The sequence below is a fragment of the Staurois parvus genome, unplaced genomic scaffold (assembly GCF_062004578.1).
Source record: "Staurois parvus isolate SC_StPar_1 unplaced genomic scaffold, SC_StPar_1.0 ptg000165l, whole genome shotgun sequence".
Classification (NCBI taxonomy): Eukaryota; Metazoa; Chordata; class Amphibia; order Anura; family Ranidae; genus Staurois; species Staurois parvus.
In genome coordinates this window covers 16399236-16424090 of record NW_028317961.1, presented here as the reverse complement: position 1 = coordinate 16424090, position 24855 = coordinate 16399236, and the positions used below count along the sequence as shown (strand labels likewise).

Genomic DNA, 24855 nt, shown 5'->3' with positions numbered 1-24855 from the left:
GAATTTATTATGCTTTAGAAGTCATCATACATTTCAAGGGTAGTGATCCGTGGCCAAGAATGGCAAACCTATCAGCTTCACCTTTGAAAATTCAAACTACTTCACTGTAGTGCTGCTGCCCACATTGTCCAGAGCTCTGGAGACATAAGAATGGAGAATGGGAGAAACAAAAAGCAAGCTGGAATACAGAAAATCTGATATGCACAGTCAGCCTTACATCAGCAAAGATACACTCCTCTTTTTTTTTCTCCTCTTTGCAATTACTGTATCAGGGATCCATTTTGTAGTGTTGGCACAGAAAACAGAAATGGGTGGACTGCAATTCCTTTGCTCACCAATTTAATACTTATGTCCAAGATTCTGATTTATTATAGTGTGGGTGTATTCCCTGGCCACTGCACTGTACTAGACCAGCCTTTCTCAACCAGGGTGCCCAGACACCCTGGGGTGCCTTGAGGTTTCTTCCAGGGTGCTTTAGCAAATTGTCTATAAACTGCCCAAAACTTGTATAAAAGTCAGCGGGTAGAACAAGCTTGCCTTTTAGTTACACAAAGTCACAGGTTCATTGTGCACCATTACGATCTTCTATCTGCCGGCATCCTGACAACCTATGACATGATCAGTTGATAAGGAGGATGTCAGCATCCTAGTTTGACCCTCCACTGCCCCTATCCATCAGTGCTGGGGTCACATTAGCTCAGTGATGGAAAAAAACTGAGGGAGAAGAGAAACACTGGAATACTAGTCAGTACCGGTATGCAAAAGTGTATTTGCTTTGGAAGAATAAATCACTTATAATGTTGGGTGCCCTACATGTGTGGATGTTGCTGCGTTATATATAGCTATTCAAAGAGTTTTCACATTTTAGAATGGGGTGCCCTTTTAAAACTATGGACAGTCTTGAGGCTCCCCATTTTAGAATGGGGCTCCTCAAGTCTGTCCATAATTTTAAAGGGTGCCTCAGGATTGTCCATAATTTTGAAGGGTGCCTTGACTGAAAAAAGGTTGAGAAACACTGTACTAGACAACCACTGATAGAAATCACAGTTGGCTCATAAAAAAGTGCATTTCAGAACAAGGGAGAGAACACTAAAAAGACTTGTCCTCCTTTCTGTAAGGTGAATAGAGCTCCCCAGTTCCTGTGCAGAGTCTGTCTGTGAAGTTAACAGACAGACAGACGCAGAGCTGAAGGTAAATGGCTATACAGAATTTGCTACATACATAAAAATGGGCACTCTTCCCTGTTTGCCCGCTGCGCCCCACAATGCACATGTGGCCTGACAGTGCTTTGTGATTGGCCAAAGCAATGCATCTGACCACAGGTCATGTGCAATGCTTTGGCAAATCACAGCACACAATGATGTCACAAGGGGGAGGGTCACCTGGTTCACATCACCAGGTGATCCCGCCTCTTCGATATTTAAGAACTGTCAGGGCGGCGCAGCTGTCAGATGGCCAAGAGCCAGCAACTAGAGCAGAGCCTTTTTTTTTCTTTATTTTGGGCATCGTGATTGACGTTGGATCTACTTCGGGGACTTTTTTATTTTTGTTTTTAATAAAGGACTTGTCACAGACTGTCTACTGTAATTTTTTACACCACACTTTATTTTTTTTGTAAATGAGTAGTGATACCATGTACCCCATACTCAATCACATAGGCAGGGGCTGGGATCTGCCCCTGCCCACAGACTCCCACAACCACCAACCACAGTTATGGGGAAGAGGCCCATGGGCCCATCGACATGCCCCAAAGCACCCCCCCATGTTGCAGGCATGTGGCCTGGTATGGATTGGGAGGGCTTGCTCGTTCCCCCCTTTCCTGACCTGCCAGGCTGCATGCTCAGATATGGTTTTGGAGGGCACCCCCCACGCCATTTTTTTTTACATTTTTGGCGTGGGGGTTCCCCTCAAAATTCATACCAGAAGGGCTTGGCATGGATGGGGGGGACACTTTTTTTTTTTCAAAATTTGTCATTGCTGGCAATTCTTTTAACATTCAGCTGTCAATGGTGAACTCCGATGACAGCTGAAACGTTAAAGCATGTTTTGACTACTAAAACACTGCATGACTTAATAAAATAACTCATGCAGTAGTTTAGTAGTTTTTTTTTTAAATACTGAGCGGTATCTTACCACATACTCGGATGCTGTAAGATACCGCTTAGTGAATTGTCCCGGTTCTAAGTTCCCAGTTGAACTGTTGTTAGGTTCAAAATGTTCAACCGCAAACTGAACAGCCCTTCACTACACATGATATAGCTCACCACATACTACCCAAAGCCTATGGCCATCACAAGCTTCCTTGATGCAATTTGTAGCAGACCTGTTTTGCTTATCAGATTGAAAACTCATCACAGTCTATTCTGCTACTCTACAGACTGGCCACTTGTGCCATGGGAAGTAAGTGGTGGTTCAGCTGGAACTGAAAGATGCTCTAGCTCTGAGCTACGTCTATCCTAAGTGGTGCATTTGTCTGGTAGCATAAATGCTTGGGGAAGGGGAATTTAAACAATATACTCATTATATTGCATAACACAGCCATTGTATGTAAAATACATAAAATATCATGACTTTAACTGTCAAAGTGGAACAGAGAAATCATTTATTGAATGAACAGACAGCCAGTCTGTAAACTGAACAAGTTATGAATGAAGTGAGGTTACCCTGAGAAAGAAGCTGTATTTTTTAGGAAACATTGTTAAAGCTTGTACTTGGAAAATGTAAAACTATTTAGCTGTATGGTGTTAATGTGAGTTTCACCTTTTGAAAGAAAACAATCAGAAAAGTAAACATATACAGCACCACCACATTAAAAAAAAGTACCACATCCTAATATGAGATGACACAACAACTTCATAAAAATATATATATCATTTTAAAGGCCATGTTTACTTAAATAAGATGTATTTAAGAAAGGTTCAACATAAATCTCTCAAATCATTTCAGTACAACATTACATTGTATATGCAGTATACATAACTTGTATTGTTCAGATCCACAAGGCCAACGTGTTTCTCATAAATAGCTTCTTCAGGCCTTTTCTTGGGATCCAATGAGAGAGTAGAATAGAAACTAGCTAAGTAAAAACACTTACTTATATAACATAATACATATATATCTTTTGCTCTAATAATATTTACATGTAATAATGTATTATTTGTGCGTTTCCACATACCAACATTAAGCAACGTACAGGGACATATGAAGGAGGTAACTGGAGGATGGATCAGAAAAGTAATAAATATTTCCTACAAAGAAAGATAGCATATACTGTATATTAGTATTTTGCACATACTGTAGTTATAAACCTTTCTCCATATTAGCTGGTGACTGTTCACAGTATAGTATAATTTGCCAGTCATGCATTAATCGATATTGGCCCAACATTTCCTATTTGTAATAGGGCGAATGTGCACCTGCAAAAAAGGGATAGCCAGTGAATTGTCACTGAATGTCACATTTTCAGTAAGTTTTTAAAAACAACTTTTAACCTGACTGGCACACCTACTGTCCTCTGCTCATCATTGTTATTTTACCCCATTTAATGCATACTCCTTGCCAAACAATGTTTCTCCAACACCTGCTGAATGGTTCCAGCAAGACTCCATAAAACGCAAGCTTATTTTGAAAGTATATCTCCATTTTACCGTAACTGCTCTAATCTCAATTACTTATTAGTACAATTACATTTTCATTCATCATACTATTCCAAAACAGGAAAGGTGTTGGAAAGAGCAGTGTAAAGCATGGGTGAAAGCAGCATTAGATGAGGAGTATGGTACAGTAATATGGAATGGGGAGGTGAGGAGCGGAATACAGCACTGTGCCACGGGGGAAAAGTGGGGTACAGTAGTGTGGGATGGAGCGTAAAAAATGGGAGACAGCGGAGTGTGGGGGCAGTATAGGGCAGGGGGTGAGAAAAGGGAGGGCAGCAGATTTTAATTATGGACTGTACTGAGTGGTGTTGGATAAGGGGATGTGGAGCTGGAGAGAGCAGCATTGAAGGAATGTTGAGGAGCAGGGGCCTGCAGCTTTAGATGAAGGGGTAAGGAGTTGGTCACCAGTGTTTGATGGAGAAATGAGAAGCTGGGGACAGCAGCATGGGAGGGTTAGGAGCATTGGGCAGCATCAGGGAAAAGAAGGTGAGGAGCAGGGGGCAGCACCATTTGATAGAGAGTAGGGAATGGGAGACAGCAGTGTCAGATAAGCAGGTGGAAGAGTGGGGAAACACAGTTTGGGAAAAAAGGGAGAGGTAGGGACCACAGTGTTGGACAAAGGGGTGAGGAGCTGGGAACAACAGTGCTGGGGCCAAGGTTGAAAAGGCAGGGACCACAGCATGGAGAGGGAGGCTGAGGAGCAGGGATCAGCATTGGATAGGGGGGCATGAGGAGTTGAGTACCAGAAACATTTGATGGGGGGTGAGGAGTGAGGGAACAGAAGTGTGGGATGGGGGTCGAGGAGGGGGAAGTGCAGGGGACAGCTTTGATGGATGAATAGAGGATTAGGAGTGAGGGACCACAGCATGGGAGAGGCAAGAAGAGAGAGGAGAAGCATCATTGGATGCTGAAGGATGAGGAGCAAAGGACAGCAGCATTGGAAAATGGACATTATACAGTGCTGATTGGAGAAGCTAATAGGGTAACAGTAAGGCTATATGCACACAAGCTTTTTGGCCCCTGTGCATCAAATCCAGGTATTTTCAGGTGCCCTGGAAGCACAAGTGCAGCATCCAGCCCCCCCCCCCCCCCCCCCTGCCAGCAGCCTGTCAAAATCTATGACAGGCTAAAATATTCGGAGACTGCATACAGCTGTATGTTGTATCAATTGATACTCGTGTTTACGGTCATAGGAGTTCAGGGGTGTATACCTGAAACACATAAATGCTGCATTTGGGGCATATGTCTCTGAACACATATGGTCCTAAACATGCTGCTCCTGCTGAACACTGTGAATCCATCCAGCTGGTATTTTCTCTCCTTGTGCCAAGCAGAGATGAAGCATTGAGAGATTGCCAGCTGCAAGTGGCAGGCACTGGGGAATATGTCTTACATCCATTTTACAACTGGTGAACTGAAACTTGTGCATCTGTTTCTGTTCACCTGTGTTACTTGTTTCTCTGTTTTCCTTCACTGGCAAAATGGAAGTTGGAAATTTTCTTAAGGACACAGCTGATTGAATGAGTATACGTTTTGACTTATGGTAAATGCTATAAAATAACACACTTGCAGGCTTATTCAATGAGGCTAAAAATCTAAGTGCAAATTTTACTAATACATCACAATCAATTAGAATTTAAGTTTCAGTTGTTTCATTTCACTAAAGAAATGTGGTTAGGTATAACAGGATCCTGCACTTTAACCTTGCTCGTAGCATTCCTGTACTGAATAAGTTTGATAGTGTGCCATGTATAACCATTAACATAAGAAAACAATGTTTGTAAAATATGGCAGGCATTAATACAATATTTAAATTTTAATTATCACAATATATAACTCTATGGCTCTATCTCTATATAACTCTATGGAACTATCATTCATGATGGGGGATAAGTATCTTTGTTGGGGTATCCAACCTCATTTCAGTGTCAGTCCATAAATAATGATGAGACATTAGCTTTCAGAACCTATCAATGTGTTGAACTAGCCATTCTTTCCTCTACTCACACAATATTTCCTGTGACTCTGGCTGACAGCCAACTCAGAAATGATATAGATCTACTGATATGCTCAACAATTGGCAAAGTTTTCCTTCAAATTCTTCTTTTTTTGGATTAGGCCACAGTACTTGGTGTCAAAATAATTTTGGCTTAGCTAAGCATTCTGTTGCATACATTAAACAATCTATTGTGATCTTGCTTAATTATTTCTGTGCAAGCAGCTCTGCACTGTAAACTGATGCACCGCTACTCCCTGAACAAGTAAACGTTTCTTCAGTCTTGTGCAGCGATACCAACAATTTGTTTTGCTTACATCAGCAGTCTGCAAATAGCTTTGTCAGTATTTTTTTTTTTTAATTCTGCCTTATATTCCATCACAAAAGATAGTGGACATTTCAAACAGGGTTTAAGGGGTTCAAAGGATTTAAATATCTTTTCAGTGTAACCAGAGTGAAAAGTTGAAAACAAAAGTAGAGTTATTGCTGACCGCAGCTAAACAGCTTTTATCTGTCACTTTTATGGAAAGTTAAAGAAGAATTCTAATTTGTCCTTAGGGGTAACAACTCCTCTTTTCTGTAAAAATTTCTCTCCCTGGTTTTAATCATTCAGACCCCTTGTAAGCTTTCAAAGGTCATAGAATTTATTAGGATCTGTATTTTTGTTCACCTGACTGGGATTAACCACTTGCACTCCAGAAGATTTACCCCCCTTCCTGACCAGGCCATTTTTTGCGGTACGGCACTGCATTACTTTAACTGACAATTGCACGATCATGCAACGCTGTACATAAATTTGTCATTTTTTTCCCCACAAATAGAGCTTTCTTTCAGTGGTATTTGATCACCTCTGTGTTTTTTATTTTTTGTGCTAAAAACAAAAAGAGACTGATCATCTTGAAAAAAAAACAATATTTTTGACTTTTTGCTAAAAAAACATATCCAATAAAAAAAAGGTCTTCATAAATTTAGGCCATGTATTATTCTACATGTCTTTGCTAAAAAAAAAATCAAAATAAGTGTATATTAATTGGTTTACGTAAAAGTTATAGCTAGAGATGAGCGAATCGAACTTGGCGAAGTGGAATTCGTTTCGAATATTAGGAAAAATTCGATTCGCGCCGAATCCAAAAATTAGCATACTTCAGATGCACGAATCGAATTTTCCCCGATCGGCCGATTTTCATCCCTTCTACAGCCGGCAAAAAGTGTCCCTGCAGAGAGCTCCGCTATTTCTGACAGTTCTCTGACAGTTCCTTCACATTTACAGTGGTTGAAACATTGTATCTATTTGTTTCCATTTAGGATACAGATGTTTTTATTCGGAAACAAATAGATACAATGTTTCAACCGCTGTAAATGTGAAGGAACTGTCAGAGAACTGTCAGAAATAGCGGAGCTCTCTGCAGATACACTTTTTGCTGGAATGGAATTCTTCTTATTTTCATCCTACTTCTTCTTCTTCTTCTTCTTCTTCTTTTTCTTCATCCTCATCCTCTTCCTCTTCTTCTTCTTCATCCTCATCCTCTTCTTCATCCTCATTCTCTTCTTCATCCTCATCCTCTTCTTCTTCTTCATCCTCATCCTCTTCTTCTTCTTCTTCATCCTCATCCTCCTCTTCTTCTTCTTCTTCTTCTTCTTCATCATCCTCATCTTCTTCTTCTTCTTCTTCTTCCTCACCATCATCATCTTCTTCTTCTTCATCCTCATCCTCTTCTTCATCCTCTTCTTCTTCTTCTTCTTCTTCATCATCCTCATCCTCTTCTTCTTCTTCTTCTTCTTCTTCTTCATCCTCCTCTTCTTCTTCTTCTTCTTCTTCATCCTCATCCTCTTCTTCTTCCTCATCCTCATCCTCTTCTTCTTCATCCTCATCCTCATCTTCTTCTTCTTCATCCTCATCCTCTTCTTCTTCTTCTTCTTCATCCTCATCCTCTTCTTCTTCTTCCTCATCCTCTTCTTCCTCATCCTCTTCTTCTTCATCCTCATCCTCTTCTTCTTCTTCTTCATCCTCATCTTCTTCTTCTTCATCCTCATCCTCTTCTTCTTCTTCTTTCTCATCCTCTTCTTCTTCCTCATCCTCATCCTCTTCTTCTTCTTCTTCATCCTCATCCTCTTCTTCTTCTTCTTCTTCTTCATCCTCATCTTCTTCTTCTTCTTCATCATCCTCTTCTTCTTCTTCTTCTTCATCCTCATCCTCTTCTTCTTCTTCCTCATCCTCTTCTTCTTCTTCATCCTCATCCTCTTCTTCTTCTTCTTCATCCTCATCCTCATCCTCTTCTTCTTCTTCATCCTCATCCTCTTCTTCTTCTTCTTCATCCTCTTCTTCATCCTCATCCTCTTCTTCTTCTTCCTCGTCTTCTTCTTCTTCTTCATCCTCATCCTCTTCTTCTTCTTCTTCTTCATCCTCATCTTCTTCTTCTTCTTCTTCATCCTCTTCTTCTTCATCCTCATCCTCTTCTTCTTCTTCTTCCTCATCCTCTTCTTCTTCATCCTCATCCTCTTCTTCTTCTTCTTCATCCTCATCCTCTTCTTCTTCAATTGAAGCTGCTTCTGCTCCGCCACTCTGCCATTGGACTCTTGATAGTCGTCTCCCCACACTGCTGCTGGGGGGACTTTTTAACATAGGCCTCTGTATGGCCTTCAATTTAAGCTGCTTACGCTTCGCCACTCTGCCATGGGCCCCTGTACCGCCTCCTCATGCTGCTGCCAGGTCCAGAGTGTGTCATGGGTCCCTGTACGGCCTCCCATTGCTGCTGTCTTCATTGCCACACTCTGCCATGTGCCACTTTCAGGTCTCCTCACACTGCTGGTGGGTTCCATTTTGTCATAGGGTGCTGTATGGCCTCCCATTGCTGCTGCCTCCACCGCCACACTGTGGCTCCACACTCTGGTTTTGGCCCCGTGACTGCCCAAATGAGTGAAGTGTGCGGTGATTCTAAGATCGACGGCACTCATCTGCATGTCATACTGACTGACAGTATTATTTCTCTTCCCCAGCAGACTCCAAGGGCATTTAAATTAAAGGTACAGTGTTCTGCACTAATATAAAGGCTCTCTGAAGCCTAGAAACCCTTTTAATAAGTTAAATTGGCAGCGAATAAATTCGCATCGAATCGAATTTATTCTGCAAATTCGGCGAATCAGCCGAATCGAATTTTTTAATAATTCGCTCATCTCTAGTTATAACGTCTACAAATGGCGGTATATATACTGGAATTTTTATTTTTTTATACCAGTAATAGTGTTGATCAGCGACTTATAGCGGGACTGCGGGACCGGGGCAGGCATTCTGACACTGGGCGGGAACTGAATAACTGCCACTGACATCTCCAGTGACACTAATACAGAGATTAGTGATAATAAAAAGCACTCACACTGTACTAATGACACTGGGCAGCCTCCTGCCAGGGGACTGACCAAGGTCCCTCAAACATGCAGATCTAGGCCTCTCCCCCTCCTCCACCTCTGTTCCAGAAAGTTCTCTAAGTTTCTGGAGAGATGGGAGGGCTCCAGAAACCCTGACCTGTAGAACCTCCCAGCCTATCCTGAGGTGAACTGCTGCCTCACTCCCAGTCTGACTCACCCCAGGCTGCTACTCAGCCTCTATCTAATAAAAATCCTATCTAGTTAACTTGGAGGGTGTTACACTAATGTTTTAATGTTGCATTAAATAAAACATTTTTTTTTTAAATTGTTGTTCCAGCATACCTGCCATATCTTCCAAGATTCCTCATAGGATCCCTGCTGGGATTTCCAGGATGTCTAAGACCTTCATTACTTCCAGGACTTCTAGGGCTGCTGTAATGTTGCTGGGAGTGTCCTCTGACCAGAAGGGTATTTAAAGTGCTAAAAAAAATGCAATATATTTTAGCTTACCAATTGTTAGATGTGGTAGAGGCATCCCTTTTCTTTTTTTGTGCTTTTTTCCAATTCTTTTCACCTGCTAATTCAGGAAGTAACTTACTTCCTGTCATAGACTGTCTCCACTCCACTGGAGAAGCAACAGAGACACCTTTAGACAGCTGCATTGTCAGTTTGCAGAAAGGGTTAGAAGCACTAGCAGAGTTAAAGAGCTATTAAAAGCAATTTAAAATATAATAGCATGCCTACCTGCTCTGTGCAGTGGTTTTGCACAGAGGAGCCCCGATACTCCTCTTCTCGGGTCCTCGCCAGTACTCCTTGCCCCTTCCCTCTACTGAGTGCACCCAAAGCAAGCAGCTTGCTATAAGGCCATACAATCTAAAACATATGCTGTGCTACTAGAAGTAGTTAATATAATAACAGTCCAACATAATCAAAGTCCATGCAAAGCAATGTGTCCACCACTGCGAAATACTTTCCAGTGCTCTCCAAACAAAAACCCAAGTTCTCTGCCGCTTACCACAATGAAAGTGACTCTTAACCTTAGAGAAGTCAAAACTTGCTTTATAAGAAGATCATATGTTCCAAAGCCTCACTTGGATGGACACTCAGCGCTCCTCAGGCAATTTCACCAGTATTCATTACGTGAAAGTCCATAGACTGGCTCAATCACAGTCATCAAGGGGGTGGTCAATAGTTTTCAACAGTTCCTGATCATTAGAGATGAGCGAATCGAACCAGGCGAACCGGAATTCGAGTCGAATTTCAGGAAATATTCGATTCGCGTCGAATCCGAAATTTTGCCTACTTCGGGTGCGCGAATCGAATATTTCCCGATCAGCCGGCAAAAGTGTCCCTGCAGTGAGCTCCGCTATTTCTGACAGTTCTCTGACAGAAGGAACACATGTTTAGCGGTTGAAACATTGTATCTATTAGTTTCCATTTAGGATACAGATGTTTCAACCGCTGTACATGTGAAGAAGCTGTCAGAGAACTGTCAGAAATAGAGGAACTCTGCACATACACTTTTTGCCGGCTTGGAATTATTCTTATTTTCATCCTACTTCTTCTTCTTCTTCTTCTTCTTCATCCTCATCCTCATCCTCAGAAGAAGAGGATGTGCAGAGCTCCTCTAAGTGTATCTGCAGAGCTCCTCTAAGTGTATCTGCAGAATAGAGGAACTCTGCACATACACTTTTTGCCGGAAACCGCTGTATGGAGGGAATGTCCCAGAACTGTCAGAAATAGACTATTTATGACAGTTCTGGGACATTCCCTCCATACAGCGGTTGAAACCGCTGTATGGAGTGAATGTCCCAGAACTGTCAGAAATAGACTATTTCTGACAGTTCTGGGACATTCCTTCCATACAGCGGTTGAAACATTGTATCTATTTGTTTCCATAAATGGATCCATTTATGGAAACAAATAGATACAATGTTTCAACCGCTGTATGGAAGGAATGTCCCAGAACTGTCATAAATAGTCTATTTCTGACAGTTCTATGACATTCCCTCCATACAGCGGTTGAAACATTGTATCTATTTGTTTCCATAAATGGATCCATTTATGGAAACAAATAGATACAATGTTTCAACCGCTGTATGGAAGGAATGTCCCAGAACTGACAGTTCTATGACATTCCCTCCATACAGCGGTTGAAACCGCTGTATGGAGTGAATGTCCCATAACTGTCAGAAATAGACTATTTCTGACAGTTCTGGGACATTCACTCCATACAGCGGTTGAAACATTGTATCTATTTTTTTCCATAAATGACATTCTGCAAATACACTTAGAGGAGCGCTGCAGATACACTTTTTGCCAGCTTGGAATTAATCTTATTTTCATCCTACTTCTTCTTCATCTTCTTCTTCTTCATCCTCATCCTCATAAGAAGAAGAAGAGGATGAGGATGAAGAAGAAGAAGAAGAAGAAGTAGGATGAAAATAAGAATAATTCCAAGCCGGCAAAAAGTGTATCTGCAGCGCTCCTCTAAGTGTATCTGCAGAATGTCATTTATGGAAAAAAATAGATACAATGTTTCAACCGCTGTATGGAGTGAATGTCCCATAACTGTCAGAAATAGACTATTTATGACAGTTCTGGGACATTCACTCCATACAGTGGTTGAAACATTGTATCTATTTGTTTCCATTTGTTTTCATCTCCAAGGGCATTTAAATTAAAGGTACAGTGTTCTGCACTAATTTAAAGGCTCTCTGAAGCCTGGTCATGATTCCGTTAAGAAGCAAGGAGTCAGGCAGGAGGATAGCAGAAGCAGGATCAGGTCTGGTAAGGGGAGGGCAGCAGTATCAGGTTTTTGTAAGGGAGCTAGGGTCTCCAACAGGTAGTGCAGAACCCCCTAAAAAAGTGATGAATCTGGTAAGTCCCGTGTGTCTTTTCTGCAGCTCTCAGACAAACTTTCAGCTTGATGGAGGTGGGAGTGACTAGATTGTTTACTTATGTAGTGTATACCCTTTACTTTTTGTGTGCTGCTGCTGTTTTCTTTTCATAAATTTTTAGTTTTCCTTTTGCGTGGTGATTTTTAGTTTATTGTATGAGGGTGCACAAGCGGGCTCACTACTGAACTGCTGTTCTGCGTATTCATTCACACACAGAGCATGGTTCACCCCCACTCTCTCCTCATTGGCTCACTAGCTGTGATTGACAGTAGTGGGAGCCAATGGCTCTCGCTGCTGTGTCAGCCAATGAGGAGGGAGAGTCCCGTGAGATTTGTTGCTCTCGTGCACATCGCTGGATCCAGAGGGGGCTCGGGTATGTACAGTCATGGCCAAAAATATTAGCATCCCTGAATTTCTGTCAGATAATGCACCACTTTGCCCAGAAAATTGTTGCAGTTACAAATGTTTAGGCATTCTTGTGTTTAAGTCTTTTGTTTGTACTTGAAGGACACAAAAAAGCGGAGGAAAAAAAAAAAAGCCAAATCTGACAGATTTGAAGCAAAAATGGACTGGACAAAATTATTGGTACCCTCAATTTACTATTTGGTATCACACCCCTTAATAAGTGAAATCAATCACTTCCTGTAACCATCAATACGTTTCTCACACCTCTCTATTGGACCACTCTTCTTTTGCCAACTGCTCCAGGTCTCTCAGATTGGAACGGTTCCTTTTTCCAACTGCTGTTTTGCTATCTCTCCACAGGTGCTCTATGCAGGGCTGTATTTAGCACAAGGCAAACAAGGCACTTGCCTAGGGCAGCATTTTTCAGGGGGGCATCACTTCCCCCCAGAGGAAGGGATGAAAGAAGGGACTCGTGTGCCATGGGAACCAGGTGGGATCTGAGAGAGGCTGCGGGCTGCTTGATGGAGTATGTAGACTATGTAGAGCCTGACTCTCATTCCCGGGGATGAGTTGAAGATGAGTGACTTTCTCTCTAAGTAGTGGAAGGCTCTCCCAGGTGGGGGACAGAGGCGTTGCTGGTTAATGTCAGGCTCTCTCCACAGGATGGGGAAGGGGGGGAGGGGGGGGTTTGGTGTTGGCAGACAATTTTTGTGTTGCCTAGGGCAACACAAAACCTAAATATACCACTGGCTCTATGGGTTTGAGATCTGGGTTCATTGCTGGCCAGTTCTGTACTCTCCAGCGGTTTGTCTGAAACCTTTTCTGGGTGATTTTTGACGTGTGCTTTGGGTCATTGTCCTGCTGTAAGGCCCATGACCTCCAATGGAGACCCAACTTTTTGACACTGGGCCCTACATTGCACCCCAGAATTCTTTGGTAGTCTTCAGATTTCATAATGCCATGCACACGGTCGAGACATTCAGTGCCCGAAGCAGCAAAGCAATCCCAAGACATCAGTGAACCTCCACCATGTTTGAGTATAGGTACTGTATTCTTTTCTTTAAAGGCATCATTGCTTTTGTGAAAACAGTAGAATGATGGGCTTTTCCAAAAACTGTAATTTTGTTTTGTCTGTCCAAAGCACATTCTCCCAAAAGGATTTTGGCTTCCTCAGGTAAGTTTTGGCAAACTCCAATCTGGCTTTTTTATGTTTCTGTGTCAGCAGTGGGGTCCTCCTGGGTCTCCTACCATAGCATCCCTTTTCATTCAGATGGTGATACTGTATATAGTGCGAGCTGACACAGTTGTACAATGTGCCCGAAGGTCAGCTTGAATTTGTCTGGAAGTTCATCAAGGTTCTTTATCCACCTTTCGAACAATCTTTCGTTGTAATCCATCGGTGATCTTTGATCAATTTTTTCTCCATGTCCAGGGAGATAAGCTATAGTGCTATGGGCTGTAAACCTCTTGAAAATGTTGCACACAGTGGACACATGAACATTAAGATCAGTTAATTGATACAGGTGAGTTTAATTACAAATTACAGGAGCATCACACACTTGTAATGCAATTGTTGCTTACAATTTTGATAAGGTGCCAATAATTTTATCCAGTCCATTTTTGGGGTTTTGCGTGGACTGTGTCAGATTTGGCTTTTTGTTTCTCCACTTTCCTGTGTCATACCAATACAAACAAAAGAAATAAACATGGGAATGCCTAAACATTTATAATTGCAACAATTTTCTGGGTGAAGTGGTGTATTATTTGACAGAAATGCAGTGGTGCCAATATTTTTGGGCATGACTGTATAAAAAAAAATTTAACAAAAGCTTTGAGTCATGCAAGTTCATGGTGGTCATACATTATGCAACTGACGCTATAGGTTTGAGATATTTGTTCCTCTAATTTGTTAACAGATGAATACCTTACTGTGCAATAATTTACAACTGGTTGTTAATTTTATTTTCTGCTGTGCAATATAAAATAATTGGTTAGCTTACAGCTAAGAAAATTTAATGTGCAGAAAAAAAGATCCCTCTGCTCTTTGAACTTCAACATGGGCTGCAAAGAGGCCAGACCATCTGTTCACCATTGCAGGACATCTCAAGGATATGTGAATTTTGTTATCTTTGCTGAGATGGGCATTCCCCTGCCAAAAAAATTAGCCGTCTGTGTGACTATACATTCTTACAGGATCCAAGCTTACAAAGCTAATTCAATTCACCTTTTGGTTTGTATTGAATTATTTCTTTGCATTGTACACATGCTCATAAGTACAAGAACCTTTTTTAAAACCCAGATTACAATGGTACGCTGGCAAAAGTGTTTCTACATGACCGCTAAGATACACAGAGCAATAGGTCCAACCAAGCCATCAAATCAGGTTATCCTGGTGTCAGGATCTTGACAATGCATGTTTGTGGCATGGGACATACTTGCTATTGGTACAGAGGCTAGCAACACAGGATGAAGTAGGTGTGAAACAAAATAAGGGTCGGTTAGTGTTAGGACTTCTGGGTCCACTACCTTCTTGCTTACCAACTGGGCAATTATTAATGGAATAATTCCCTTGTATGCATTTTAGCAGACCAAAATACTGGGTTTTTTTTTTTAGGAAAACAATGATACACTCTCTTCTACCAAAAGACCCTACTTGCTGGCAGATTTTAGTGCTTAGGGTTTACTTCTGTTTAAGCATTGGGGGAAAGGTTAATTTTTAAGAGCATACTAAAGGGAAATTAAGTGCTAAGGGTACATTTTGTGGGGGAGGGTGAAGTGTTAAGGACGCAAACTTTTTCCCATTTAGCCTGCATTCCTTACAATCTAGTCTACTTCACCATATCTGGTCAAATACTTCGGTTAGAATTTAATGACATTTTGGTCATGAGGAAGATGGAGGCGGGAGCTGGATTACCATATATGAAATTCTATCATATAGCATCTATACTGATCAGGATTCTTGACTGGTTTTATCGTAGCTGCTCAAAAGAGTAGGTATCTATTGAACAACTAATGTCCCCAATTCAATTGAGATCCATATCATGGATCGTATCTATGTTGCACCCTCTTAGACAAAAATGTAATTCCTGACACAATCTGTGTTGAAAAACTGGGGATGGGCCATTCAAAAATTTTGTATTTCTTCAACAACTGGCACTCTTACCCCAATCATGGGGAACCCAGAATTTGAGCAAGGACTAATGGTAGCTAGATTTTTATGTTGGACGTCTGTGGCCCCTTTCTCGGATTAAACAGGCTCTTGCTACTGAGGGACTTTTACCACTTAACGAATTGTCACCTGTAGATAATTTGTATACTGACCGCTGGCTCCATTATTTTCAACTTCAACATTTTTACAAACATTTATCTAAAAAAGGTTGATTAAATAGAGACCTAACCCCTTTTGAATCACTCTGTATGAGGAGCTCGATGGGTTCACATGCTATTTCAACAATATACGGTATATTACTATCTCATACATATCTACATCAACCTTACTACACCAGAGACTGGGAGAGAGAACTAGGCCATATGGTAACTGAGAGGGAGTGGAAAAGATCTTTCAGGCTAACGTTTAAATCTAGTATTTCAACTTCCATTCAAGAGCAAAACTTTAAAATACTTACAAGGTGGTATAGATGCCCAGTGGGAATACATAGGATTATTCCGAGCTATCCTGAAAAATGTTGGTGTTGTGGGGAGGATGTAGGCACATGGACACATATATGGTGGTTCTGTTCTAGGATCAAACCATTTTAGAAATTAGTATTCTGGATTTGCTCACATATTAATGGCATATCTTATCAGATGTCCCCAGAAGTAGCATTATTGTCTATTTTTCAAGAATCTGAGAGAGCATTAAAAAGAGGACTGTCTTGTTATTTATTTTCTGCAATGCATACAGTAATACCAAGATATTGGAATACTCAAGTTCTCCCCTCCATTAAGGAGTGGACAGATGAAATAAATAGAATAAAGAGAATGGAGGAACTGTCAGCAACCATACATGAATGTTATCATAAGAATCTGTCGGTGTGGTTCCCTTGGGTTTAGTTTATGGTGACTAGAAAATGGTGACTAAAGCAGATGCTCTATGGGGTGTTTGTGTCTTTGTGTGTGAATATTTGTGGAGGGTTTTTCTTTTTCTATTCCTCTTTTTCTTTCTTTATGAAATAATTATGGTCTAAGTGCAAACTGTAACTAGTGTTCTTTTTTTATGTTTCGTTTTTTTTTTTAGAAATGTTTAGAAGCTAATGCAGTAGATCTATTCCATGTGCCCTGTCAGCCACTGGAGGGCTTCGTTTTAAGTTTCACATAATGTGTTAGTATGCAATACATACTAGCACATTATACCATAGTCTTGCAAGTTTGTTTGTTTTTTTTTTACTACCGCTTTAAGACTTAACGTTGCCACTCAGGTGAAACTATAGTATTCCTTTACTCCTTTCCTGGCAGCTACATAAAAATTTTGGAAGAAGGTGAGAGGAAGGGAGGAGTTGAGCTTGCACCGAGAGTATTTAAATACTCCTGTAAGTGGAGGTGAGGTGTATTAAGCCTTGTACATGGGCTGAAAATCGGCTGAAAATGGCCTGTTCAGTATTGATGTTACATACTGGTAGTTACATGCTTTTGGGAGACTTCAGATGTGTTTTTGCAAAATTTATCCAAATTGGATGTTTTTCTTCATAAGAAAAGGCTTCCGTCTTGCCACTCTACCCCATAGCCCAGACATATGAAGTATACGGGAGATTGTTGTCACATGTCACATGTACCACACAGCCAGTACTTGTCAGATATTCCTGCACCTATTGCTGAAGGCCTCTTGGCAGCCTCCCAGACCAGTTTTCTTCTCGTCTTTTCATCAATTTTGGATGCACATCGAAGAGAAGATTTTGCTTGCTTTAGAAACCACAGCTTGGCATTGCATGCCATTATTAAGCCTATGATCTACCAGAACTCCCATATCCTTCTCCACTATTGATTCCTCCAGTTGTACTCCACCTAGTATGCATGATGCATGCATATTCTTAGCCCTCAAGTGCATAACTTTACATTTATCAGCATTAAACCTCATTTGTCACATAGTTGTCCAATTAAACAGTGCATTGCGGTTGACTTGTAAATTGAAGACATCCTGTAAGAACGTTATTCCACTGCACAGCTTGGTGTCATCTGCAAAGACTGAAATGGGATTTTTAATCCCTGACCCTATATCATTTATAAATATATTAAAAAGTAAGGGTCCCAACACTGAACCTTGGGGGTACACCATTAACAACCCTAGACCATTCAGAGTAAGAATCAGTAATCACTACTCTCTGAATACGATCTTTTAGCCAGTTTTCTTACCATTTACATACTGATTTTTCCAAGCCTATAGACTTTACCTTACACATTAGTCATGTGTGGGGAACTGTGTCAGACACTTTTGCATGTCCACAGCCACCTCTCTGTCCAAGGTTTTGCTCACCTCCTCATAAAAAGAAATCATATTGGTTTGAAAACTTCTGTCTTTCATGAATCCATGCTGTCTGTCATGGGAATATCTCCCATTTCTGTGTTGTGTTCATTGATGCCAATATTCCCACCCAATCTAAGTCTTGGAGAGCAGCTCTCAGCCTTGGAAAATTAGTTGAGCATTTTTATTTTTCCCATATGTGCTTGTTGTTTATAGCTAACAATAAATGAAATCATGTTATGGTCACTGCTACCCTTATTATCACTGTACCAGCCTTTGCAGCCTTTTCAATCTCTACAAGGAGCTGAGTCTCCACCTCCTCATTAACACTGGGTGGCCGATAATAAACTCCAATGATTACCTTTGTAGTACGTACTGCCATGTGCAGTTCCAGCCATAATGCTTCAGCCTCATCACACACTCCATCAGTTAGGTCTTCTTTCACACTCACTCTGAGATCACTTCTGACCACCACCTTTGCTTTTTACCCTGTCTCTAAAAGAGAACGTAGCCAGGAATATTATCCCAGTCATGTAAAGAATGGAGCCAAGATTTAGCAATACCAATTAAATCATAGTTATCTTTATGCACCAAAGCTTCCAACTCACCTATTTTGCTTGGAAGACTTCTGGCATTGGTGAACAAACACTTTAATTCATTGACACCTTGAGCACACATACAGTTTTTTGCATATTTTTCATTTTTGTACAAATGTAACCATTTTTATTGGTTGTTTGTTACATGGGCACCTTTTTATCACTTGCCATAGCCCCCCCCCCCTCGTCTTTCCCCATTCCACCCACCAATACCTGTCTGATCTGTCTGCCCCATTAGAATCTCCCTCCCCCCTCAATCCTAGTTTAAATACTCCTCCAGCCGTCCCATAAACCTCTGCCCCAGCACAGCAGACCCCCTACTATTTAGGTGCAAACCAACTCTAGCATATAGTTTGCACCCCAATGAGAAATCAGCCCAGTGCTCTAGAAACCCAAATCCATCCCTCTTATACCAGGTCTTCAGCCATGCATTTAGTTCTCTAATCTCCTCTGTCTTTCGTGAGTTGTGCATGGCACAGGTAATATTTCAGAGAATATCACCTTGGAGGTTCTTCCCTTCAACTTGCAGCCTAGTTATTTAAATTGATTCTTAAGGAGCCTCCACCTTCCATGTATTCTGTCATTGGTTCCAACATGGACCACCACATGCCGAACCCTGGCACCAGGGAGACAGCAAACCATTTGGTTGAGGCAATCCTGGCAACAAATTATTCTATCAGTCTTTCTGATTATAGAATCCCCTATTACCACCAACTGTCTAGGCCTTCCTGCACTACCCTCACAACCCTTCTTAGATGGTCTGCCCTTCCGGCTGTTAAGGATAGCAGTGGCATCCAGGGCTGCCACCCCTGAGCTTGCCACCCCCACATCTTCACTCAACGTGGCAAATCTGTTTGGGTTCTCAAACCCTGGGCCGGCCTTCCTTTTCTGTGAGCCCCTACTACTCCCTCTCACCACAGTAACCCATCTTCCTACCTGATAATCCTGACTAGCTCCTCCACCCTCCACATCAATCCCATTAGCTACCTGCTCAGAGAGCAGAAGACCCCTTTCAAGGTTGTCGGCTCTGCCCAGCGTTGTAACTTGCTCCTCCAGATCTCTAATGTGAGCTTCCAGAAGGGCAACCTGCTCACATCTGTTGCAGTGGTAGCCATTGTGGAGCTGTTGCACCATTGTTGCATATGTGCAGCACACTGTGCACTGCACAAAACCTTCAACCCTGCTAGCACTCATCATCCCAGTTACAATATTAGGAAATATCAGTTGTCACTTACAGGTTAGAAGACTCCTGTTTTCCACTCCAGTTTTTTAACTCCATGTAATCAAATGTCCACTTTATCAAAAGTCCAGCAAGCAAAATACAGGCAAGCTCAAGAATGAGCAAGCTCAGAGTGAGCTCTACAGAAAGTTATATAGTACCTGTAGCACCTGTGAACAATTAACCTCTCCCCTAAATCAGCAGATTGAAGGAAGGATATCGCCCAGAGTGGAATGTTTTTTCTCAACAAAAGCGGAGTTACTCTTTAAGTAGTCTTTATTAGAGGACTACCTAATGCTGCAGGAAAATTTGTGCAGTGATTGATTACTGAAGATTGTGAGATACAGTTTGTAAATTAATATATCATATATTGGATAATGGATAATATAAACTTTTCTAAACTATCACTCTATATATTATTTTAGCAGCACTGTATTATTGTATTTAATGTATTATAGCAATAATTTATATGTTTCTTTAACAAGCACAGTATTATATTGGGGATTGCTGTGTATTTTATACCAGAGCTGCACTGCTTAGTTTATACTTTTTTTCAAATAAGACCATCCTCAGTGTTGCTGGTTTTCATATTCTACAACAGAACAAGCCTTAATAACTCAACAAACCAGCAAATAATATATGATATCAAGTATTTCTGAGAACTGGAACAGATCTTTCACAGGGGGACATAGAGAGTTCTCATATAAGTAAAATAACTAAAAATAAATTAAACGAGGTATGCGCTGTCCAAACATACAGTCCATAATCTGCAACAACCAACCAAAATTATTCAAAACATATGCAGAATGTTACTGATGCAAATAGAAATTTTTCATGATAATGTTACAAAACAAAAATTATAGTATTATTATTACTGTATTGCTATTATTAATAATCATCATCATCCTAGAAAGCACCTCATTCCCCTTCCCCTCTTTGACACACAAACACACTTGAAAAGCATGATTAAAAAGTCTTGAATGAATGCCACAGCTAATTAAATAGTGAGATGTAAGCAGGCAACACAGTAAGAAATGTACAAAAATCCCCTTGGTAGCCAAGATCCAGGTCATGCAAATAAAGCAATACACATAAAGCCACATAATAGAAACCTGCTATATGAAGTACATTAAAATAAAGTGCCATTTGTGCATAATTTACTGGCCAAATGTATACAGAATTCATGTGCTATGATATGAAGTCCTCACCTACAGCCATTTTTCTCTACAGTATTAACAAGGATTTGTGAACCCAATGGCCAGGACTGCTTTTAGAAATCATAGGGTTCTGTACACCCTACCTGACAGGGCCCCCCCACTTCTAAAAATACTAAATGATATTTTTGTTAAAATGCCACAGCCATGATGCTATGCTTTGCAACCATGGCAGAAATTATAATCCCATCGAGCAAAACCCAAGTGAATAGTGCTGCTCTGCGCTAGTGCGGGGTTAAAGCAGGCGATGAGGAAGCAATATGCCTCCTCACCACCTGTCAAATGCTCCTTGAAGAGTGATCCAAATGCTGACTGTGCTTCAGAAAGCAAACCACATTTGAACGAGTCCTTTTTTTTAAATTATTTTTTAGAATTTACATTTTTTTTTTTCATTTTTGTAGAATTTTATTTTTTAATTACATTTTTTAAAGGCCCTGTTGATGGGCCTTTGGTGAAATATGAGGGGTCTAAACAGACCCCCTGATGTAGATGCCTCAGTCCTTTCTCAGCAGCCTCAACTGCACTTGGCAGTGAACTGATGGGAAACATTCTGGGACTTCCTGTTCATTCACAAACTGAAGGTTTACTATGCTTCAGTGGTGAATGGACAAAGGAGCGATTAGTACCCATAGCAGGTGGAAGAGGGCACAGAACAAAAAACCTATCTCCTTGCAGCATAGTTGGAGGAGAAAGAGGAGTAAAAGCCAACAGCACTGCAAGGGGATACACAAGAGTCACAAGTGTCAGCAATAAGGCAGCCAGCCCTCCTGATCAGCAGGTGCCCGAGCCCCCCTATTGAACTGATGGGGCTCGGGCCCAGTACAGCTGTACTGCCTTATCAGTGGCCCTGTCAGTGGTCATTTTGTGATTGTCTACATCATACCCAGGGGCGGACCGACAACTCATGGGGCCCCCGGGCAATAGGGGATCATGGGGCCCCTGTGTCCTTGCCCAAACTCAAAAAATCCTATGAAAAAGGTACCAGGGGCATCTCATGGGGCCCCCTACTGACCCTGGGCCCTCGGGCAGTGCCCGAGTTTCCAAATGGTCAGTCCGCCCCTGATCATACCAGAATGCAACAGTCTTATTCACAGTCTATGGCAGGACCAATACAGGCTGTGCCTGCAAACTCGTATGTGTTTTTTTATCCTTACTTTTTCCTGGTTTCTTTCCGTTTTCAGCCATCACCCAAAGTGATTATATTAATTAAATGTAACTATGAAACCATACACATTCTCTATCTCTATTGTAGCAGTGCTGTATGCGCTTTATTTAAATGCACTTCATGTAGAATTCAGCCATCATATTGTATTCTGATGTACTAGTTGTTTAAAAGACCCTGGTTCTGACTCTCAGGAGGAATTTACTGTACATTCTTTTTTGAGGTGGCTGCTTAGACACTACTATGACATTAATCACAAAATTAACAAAGGATTATTTATTGATTTTAATGGCTTTTTAATCATGTTATTGCAGCAGATTACTTTCATAGGAAACTGTTATTTCTTTTCTTTATGTCAATACAAATAAGAACAACTTCTGAGTAATTTTATAATTGTTAACTGTTGTCGCTTTTTGGATGGGATTTTTTTCTAGATGGAATTTTTTTTCTGGGCTAGTAGTGAACCTTTCTGGTCTCCATCAGTACACAATTTTCATTTGGGTAGTCTATAACTCAATTTGTTGTCCATTGTTGCTGTGCACATGCTATATAAGTGCTCTTGACTTCTGCCCAGCTTAAGGTTTAAGCCTCACCGTACAGCTTAATTTCAAGAATACAGTATAAAAGAAGCTAACCCTCTATGTATAGTATACATCCAAGATCCAGAAACTCCTCTGGCACACAGAAATAGGTCTGGAGATTAAGCGTAACTCCAGCCAAAGCTTTTTTTTTCTAATTTTAGATATGATGCAGATGGGCTAGATCCTTTGTTATGCTTTTACCATTTTCTTTGTCTCTGTTGTGGAGATCTACCACTTACTCCATCTGTTGTAATGACCCTTATCATGAGGCAGAAAAAGGGAGGATGTCCAAAGTTTTCAGGCAGTCACTGGAACAGAAATAGAAAGAATATCTCCTAGTGGTGACAACTGTCATAGGCAGCTTTTTCCCAAATTTTGGGGAGAATTCTTTGGGCCAGGGAGCCAAGTGAAATCTCCTTACTTGGCGATACAGCAATCTGACAACGGTTGTGTGGTTAGAGATCTGAAGAAATACACTTACCTTTCCCTTCAGGGCAAAATAGCAGTATGTATAAAGCCACCCTCCCTTCCAACACTCCTGTCACCAAGATTCTCACTTTGTCAGCACTTTGCCATTGTTCCTTCCTCTCTTTCTGCTAGCATAAAATCTTCACTGCAAGGTATGGATGAGTATATGTCCTCCTTTCATGATCAATACTTAGGCCTAGAGGCCAAACACAGGAAAGAGGGGTGATGTCAACCATTCCACTAGGCTTTGACACCTTCTCTGACACTGGCAGATTGCAAAAAAAAATCAACTTGCAGGGGAGGGTTATTTAATCCAATGCTGCCCTGAATTAACTACCATATTTGCAACAATCACAAAGCATCTGTACTTTGACAGTATAGTTGCTCATTAACGTTGATCAAACCCATAGGTTCACTTTACCATTTCATAGAATTTTATTCACAGACTGTCAAGAAAGTTTTCTCTATCCAGCAAAAAAAAAAAAAAATAATATAAGGGAATCATACTGCTATTAATTGCATATACAATGGTGATAGAAAGTACAAAGTTAAAGTAATCAGGATGTATATTTAAAGTAGCTATTTAAAAGCGTCATCCATGTGTATTTTTAAAACACATTGTGAAAAAGTGTTTTGCATCAGCATTTCCCCAGAATAGAAAGTCAGTGGAAGATTGCTCAACTCCTTCTGTGACCTAAATGGAAATAGGAATAATGATGCTGATACTGAAGGTACGTAGTGCAATATTCAACACAGTGAAGGAAATGGTTTTATAAACAACAGCTAGCCATTAATTTCCTTCCTAGGGTGTAAGACATGAGCCAGAACAACCCTAATAAACTTTCAGCAATAAGCCAAAATAGTTATTTGCTGAGGTGTTTTGTTGCTATTTCATTGTTGTGGAATACATCAATTTAACTTAAAGTCAGGGGTTTTTCTTTTAGAGAGGCTTTATCTTATTCTTTCGCAAAACGCATCTGTTTTAAAGCAAAACAATACCATGCGTTAAGAGGTGCTGCGTTACGGAAGCCTACTAATTTTTAAAAGGTTTTCAGCGTACCATAAGGCATGAAAATCGGAGAGACATCTTATTTTTTTAAACACCAAACACTGCAAGCATGTGCCATTAGGTGTGCTGCGCATTGACTGCTACGGCGTTACGGAAGCCTACTAATTTTTAAAAGGTTGTCAGCGTACCATAAGGCACAAAAATCGGAGAGACATCTTACTTTTTTAAACACCAAACACTGCAAGCATGTGCCTTTAGGTGTGCTGCGCATTGGCTGCTACTGCACACAAGTGACACCTCAATGCACCACAGTTTGCACATTTGCAATTACCATAAAGCATAAATCAGAATGTCCCTAAATCAAAATATTGTTCAGACCCATTGTTGTTAAAGTGGTAGTAAAGTTTGTTTTTTTAAATATTGCTGACAGACAGGATATTTATGACAGAAGACCCAATTGGTCTCTTCTGTCACAAATACTTCGTCCTGTCTGTCATCTCAGTGAACATTTATGGCCCCAATCTGTGCTGCTGTGAGTGACATCATTGCGGCCTGGCCATTCAAGCCCAGCCATTCAATCCTTGCCGAAGGCACAGAACCCAGAAGGAAGCCCGGGCGAAGATGGAAGCACCCGGGACCCACCGGATCGATCACAGCGCTGTACTGCTCGGTTTAACAGGTAAGTGTACCATAATGTGCTAATATGCTGTACATACAAGTACATTATGGAATAACCCACCTGGGGGCTCCCAGAAGTAATGTTAGTGGAGTTTACTATTGCTTTAAATTGCTGTTTGTTTCACCAGTTCCATTCTAATACTGATC

The 24855-nt window shown here is 41.0% G+C and overlaps 1 long non-coding RNA gene across 1 annotated transcript in view; it reads right to left on the bottom strand.

Annotated features, from left to right (window-relative positions):
* Positions 1 to 2585: 2585 nt before the first annotated feature.
* Positions 2586 to 24855, bottom strand: part of LOC149462927 (uncharacterized) — a 57288-nt gene continuing 35018 nt past the window's right edge. The window contains exons 3-5 of the long non-coding RNA XR_016312568.1: positions 15950 to 16062; positions 9361 to 9498; positions 2586 to 3416 (exon numbers count right to left, since the gene is read on the bottom strand). This is a non-coding gene — a long non-coding RNA (uncharacterized LOC149462927). The remainder of the gene's footprint in view (positions 3417 to 9360; positions 9499 to 15949; positions 16063 to 24855) is intronic.